Genomic DNA, 6347 nt, shown 5'->3' with positions numbered 1-6347 from the left:
CGTACAGAAATCATCGGTGTTCCTTCCTTTCCGGATCCGACGAGGCTGGAAAAAATAAGATACCGCTCAAGTTCGCAGTGGTGCTCGCAACGCGTACGATCGGGTGTTATCAGTTGTTTAAAAAAATGTCCGAGATACGTCAACAGCAATACAATTTAACAAAGAGCTACGGTCCCCGGCGGTTATAAAGTACCGTCATTCATGACGCACGTCTTGTCACGACGATAATTATTGTGTTTATAATAGCCGATATGATATATTTGGCGCATGTTTCTTTACTGCTCGTACGTAAAACACACGATAGTGTGTCGAAGTTGAAGGAGGTTATCTCTTTCCAGAGTACAGACTCTTTTTCGCTAATAACGCGTCTTATTATTTCAATTACGCAAATGTCTTAAATTATATTACTGCTATTAATTAGATTCCGATTAGATGCCGACCTCAGATTACAGTGACCGTAGTAGTTACGCGCGAGTCAATTTAACGTTTCAATTCGGCGTCGTACGCCTCGCTTGTACGTTGCGCAAACGCTTTCTCGAGAAATTGCCTCTGCATTCATCGCGCGCAAATAAATATACACGCATGATTTTCCGATCGATATGTAAAATTAATCGGCTACCCGGCCAATCGGACGATTTAAACGGTACTGGCGATCGCGCTCGTAGAGAAAATATGCACACTCGACTAGTTCACATTTTACTTTCTGACTGAAAGCGCCGCGATAAGAATCGGCCGTATCGGCTGCAAGGAGGCGTGTGTGATAAAGCATACTCACACCCTCGAAAACTACAAGAAACAGACAGGAGTCATGTAACAAGAAGACAAGAGAAGACAAGGCCTTAACGCAACGTCACGATCCGTCGCGAGGCTCACCGATGGGATGATCAGATCGTCTAAGCTACCGACGATGACGCCGCATATTCGATTGGGCACCGTAGATGCACCTTTGTTAGAGGCTGTGCGAGAAGGTAACCGTGACTTTCAGTGTGTTTGGACCCGTAACGGAGTACCGTATAAATGAAGAGTAAACTCACTGTGGCGCCGGCCACCGTAAGGTCGTGACCTTTCGATCCAATTGGTCCTGCCTCTTTATCGGAAAGTATAAGTCAAGACTGGTAGTCTTGAGTGTTTTCATTTTTTCTTTCTTTCTCCTTTTTCCAGATATACGCTTCACGTCACGACACTTAACTCGCTCGTTATTACTCTAATTGGCGCGCATGATCATGTACAGCGACAAATTTAATTCTGCCTCGGGAGAAATCTGGCTTTCATCTACGAGTGTGCAATCGCGTTTTTTTTACATCGAGTTAAGAATCGACATCGGGGTGATGTTACGATATATATATATGCGTCGTTTTTTTTCGTCTTTCCTTTTAACAAGTTGTTTTTTTTTATTAAGTTTTACACGAGACGGCGAGGAAAGGCATAAGAAAGTTTTTTCGGGCGAGGTTCGTTCTTTCTTCGTCAGTTTATCAGAGAAGCCGAGAGAGAGAGAGAGAGAGAGAGAAAGAGATCCCCACGACGAGCATCAGCGCATCGCGCGAACACCGTAGGTATATAATACCTCTCGCCTGCCGTCAGTCACTCAGTCAGTCATTGATACCACGGGGGTGATTAATGAAGAGTCAAGGTTCAGGATCACAGTACCGTGTTGAGAGTGGAAGGGGGATCGCGGAGTCCCGGGCACGACATCGCGAAGAATGTCGATACCACGCGGCTCGGAGAAACGAGTGGGTGTAGGTCGTTCGTTGTGAAATTAAGGTGTAGAGAAGCGATCGTGCTATTATTCGACACCGTAGACGTACAACACAGTACGACAAACGGGCTTCCAAGAAGTCACACACGCGCGCGCAAAAAATACGCTCTCCCCTCATTCGCAATCCTTCCCGTTTGCAAGAGAAGAGGAAACGAAAAAAAAGTCCGTCACGTCGCGCGCGGCTATTTTCTCTCGCTGACTCTCGCCAATAAGACCGGGTTTTAATTCCTTCATAGAGAGCATCTCTCTTTTGCTTCTTCGCGATATATTTCATCTCTTTAACGGAGCAGCAACGTGGAAAAATATTCCAGCAGGAAACAGTTTTCCAAGTAAGCGCGGCGAACTGACTGGGCGCGCGGATAAGACCGCTCTTCTACGTACTGACTGACAAGCGGACTTGAAGCAGGCTGTCCGCGTTCATCCATCCATGCTCGCGTTTGTTCGTTTCGTTTGTCCGTCCGTCCGTTCGTCCGCCCGTCCGTCCGTCCGTCCAGCCGTCCGTCGGTGTCCGAGTTGTCGTCCGTCGATACGCGCCCTGTCCACAAACGGAGCCGGAGCAAGACTTCAGCACTTTTATGTACGGAGTCTGAATAACAAATCTGTCCAATTCACATGTCGACATCAAAGAAGATAATATAAACACTACATCGATACATCGTCTACAAAACCTTAATGTTTTATTAATGCGGCCTCCATTCTCCTCCCGTATCCACCGCAAGTACGTTCCATTCCATCCCCAGTTAGCCGGCACGGCGAAACCCATGAAGACCTCCGCATTCACGAAGGCAAGAAGTCGAGTTACTTCGAGGAGCGCGGAGTAACGCACTAGCGGAACACCCTGGGCCACCTCTCTATCTTTCTCTCTACTGTTACCGTTTTGTACGTTTTGCGCTCTCGCCCGAAATCCATTCGCGGCCGCCCGAAATGTTTTGGTCGCCTATCGCGCCGCGATATCAAGATCCTTATCTTGACACTCGGTATGTTCTTTGACGGTTGCACGGCGGCAAATATGAGACAAGGGGAACGAACGTTGAGGTTATCGTTAATCGGATTTGGAGATTCGAATTACCGATTTTCGTATCGCCTGATACGGAAAGCTTGAAAATAAACAGACGATTCACCGGACTACGTGCGACTGTAGGTGGCGTGAAAGTTTCCCGTTCAAAGTTCAAGAGCGAACGTTCAAGACCGAGGCGGTAATTATCGGTGATAATCATATCGCCGCTCTCGTGGGTTCGTTCGATGTTGAAAAGAATAAGAGAAACAACCGTCCGCTGAAATATCTATTCGAGAAATAGATCCGGGCGGTTCTCGGTTAACGTCGAGTCGGATGCGACCTGTGAAGTATTCCGCGCTTCGGGAATCCGTGGAGCAAGGTATCCGGCGAGGCACAATTTTATTTGGAACAAGTAGGCATGAGTTGCGAACGAAACGTGTAAGCACAGGTCCGTGTAATAGTATGCAGGAATGCAGGCAAGGTAGCGAAGATAGGGTGTAGGCGCTTACTCGCTATCGGGGAGGTTTGAAATTGAGAAAGAGGGAGAAAGAAGGAAGAAATGCGGGAGGGTGAAGGGGAGAGAGAGAGGGGAATACTGATCCACGGTTGATGTGAGAGAAGACTGAGGAGAGTTCTGAAACTCTGAGTGACAGCCTCGCCACGTACGTGGGAGGTGAGTCCGCAACAAAGGAAAGACGATAGCCTTATGCAAATGCAACCGATATCGCGAGCAGACGCGTGCGCTTCGTTGGTCTTACAGGATGGGGCCACCGGATGAGTTCGGATTTAGGATAAACCGGATACTAAAAATTTAGGATTGTATCATGATTATATTTGCAGGCACATACACACATGTAACAATAAGATATATACATGTACGCGATCTGAAAAATAATATGCACACCCAACGATCCTATACATATACTATATACAACACTTGGATGTTGTGTGTGTGTGTGTGTGTGTGCGACAAGAATTCGAGTAAGGATATTAACAAAAGCGATGTCGAACACGATTTCCTTTAAGGTAAGAAACCGAGCTATCGGTTAAAGCACCGGCCGCCTTTAGACGTCACTTGGAATTCCAAATATCTGCGAGTTTCTACGATGTAATAACGAATGACACGGGCGGAGAACAAACGAAACGAGAAAGTCTGTCGGTAGTAAGAAAGGTTCAGAGAGTTGAGAGGAATGAGGTGGTTGTATGAAGAGCGAGGTGGAGGGTGGGCCGGTGTGGAATGAGAAAAGCGGGGGTGGCGCGGACGCTACAACCGAGTTCCAAAGGGTCTAGCGCTTTCCGACGAGAATTAATCATCTCTGGCAGCTCTCAATGTCCCTACCTACTACTTTCTTCGCACATTCCCAATTATACGCTTATCTGCCAAATCCGCCTTGAAGTTAAAATATTAACAACCTTTCCTTGAACTATATAGAATACTAGGAATCGTTGTTAACTAGCGTTAAACAATGAAAATCATTCGACCACACTTGTCAAAGCTTCGAGATACGAAAGCGTAGTTAAGTAAACCCCAACAATTAATAATCGCATAATTGCGAATGAGTTTTATTTCCCCTCTCTTTCCATTTCCCTTTACAATACTGAACATATGTCGCAGTATGGAGTTTAGAAAATAATCGAAGAACTAAATAGTCAACTATAAGCGTTATATAATTTCGAATGACACGAGATTAAATAGTTACATACATAAAAGTTCTAGGCTATATTATACGTTTTTCTTGAAAAAATTAAGCTTATTATATTGTAGCTGTTAATATTGTAGAAGATATTCGCGAAAGGGTAAACAAACTTGCTGACAAATGCAACTCGATAAACGTATTTATAGAACCACCAGGTGACACTTGGAAATGATATTGTAGAAACAGGTTATAAGGAAAAAAAGAAGGGGAGTAAATAAGAAGTAACCATTTCTACACATGGATACAGGGAGGTAGTAGCACGGAATTTACGAGATAGCTACCCCACTTCATCCCCTTCGTCGACCTTCCTCGTCCTATCCTCAACAGGTGGTCGTTTTGCTCAACTTCTGTATAGTAATTTATAATTTAATTGATTTATACTCCCAGGCATGCTCTTTGCAGTCTCAGGACACGGTTTTCGAGGAATATATTATTTCGTTTATCGACAACAAAATAACAGCCCTATTGCAAATGCAACCTTTGCCCTCATATTGTACAAATTTGCGTGTTTGTCGACTAACCTGTCGATTTTGCGAAATGCCTCGTATGCTTTAACTGTCATTATAAACTTTGTTTATATAAGAGATCGTATCCGACTGCGCAATACAAACACACGTATACGTATGTACACACGAAACTATATTACTATATTTTCTAAATTTTACTATATTTATATATTTACGTATGTACATATATATCTAGATATGTATTATATACTATAATATACATATAACTTCTTCTGCGCGCACATGTAGTCAGATATATACATGTATATACACATACATATATATAAAAATACAATATACATATATATATGTGTGTGTGTATTGTTTGTGTACATATAGCAAAAATTATTTCTACTCCTATGATCGCACACACGCAAACGGAGGAAATATATAGCCTCGGAGGAGATTTAAATTTACATTAGCTGATAGTATCCTTATCGATGTAACATCGGTAAATTAAAGGTGCCCGAGATTCGCGACGGATTATTAGGAGATAGACACAGAACGTTAGAACCATGAACGTCTTATCGGACACCTAGATCGCAGCAAAGAAAATAAGACTTATCCCAATCCAACTTACTTGATGAACTCACTGACGAGTTCATAGTTCATAGATGCGGCCGACACCTGGAAAGTTTTTAGGTCTTCTTGTTGCTTCTTAAGAATGTCTCCAGTTTCTCTTGTCGTAATTTGTTTGTACCTTATTCCTTTTACTGTCTTAGAGATTGGAGGAGAAGCTCATTTCAGCAAATGGCTTTGCCAACTACGATATCTCTTTCACCAACGCAATAACGTCCTTAGATTATAAACATTTAAATTTTGACTTTTTTTACGACAAGATCATTTATAAACATAAAATCACAATTAGTTTCTGGGGCTTTCCTTTTTTTTTATATCATTCAATTTCCTGTTGATACTTATGTTTATAAACGGATGGATGTTTATGAATGGATTTCTTTTGTTTTTACGGGAGAACGTCACGAGCAACAGCAAGCTACAAGCCCTTGCGAAAGGGTTTCGCTCGCCTTTTCCGCATAACGCAAGACTCGAGTGACTACGGACCTCGACAAAAGCTGGGTCTTCCTCCTTCATTCCAGAATGGTACGGACCAAGACACTCCGCCCGACCTTCGGGTTCTTTCTATTCTCGCGGGGGCGCTCTCTCGCGTTAACCCCGCTAGCAAAACTATTACAATTCCTGGTGTGGCGAGGCGCGTTCCCCTCCTTCCTAGCACCCCATCCCGCCGCCTATCTGCGCCACCTCCCTTCTTCACCCTCGCAGTTCTCCGTAACCCACGTCCCGGCCCCCTTCCTCGCCATGTTGGCATCGCGCCCGTCAAGGGAGATTTATAGCAACTCGAATTCCTCGACTACTAGTCGGCCGTAGTTGAA

The sequence above is a fragment of the Dinoponera quadriceps genome, unplaced genomic scaffold (genome assembly GCF_001313825.1).
Source record: "Dinoponera quadriceps isolate SergipeBrazil2010 unplaced genomic scaffold, ASM131382v1 scaffold5809, whole genome shotgun sequence".
NCBI lineage: Eukaryota > Metazoa > Arthropoda > Insecta > Hymenoptera > Formicidae > Dinoponera > Dinoponera quadriceps.
This window is presented reverse-complemented; position numbering follows the sequence as displayed.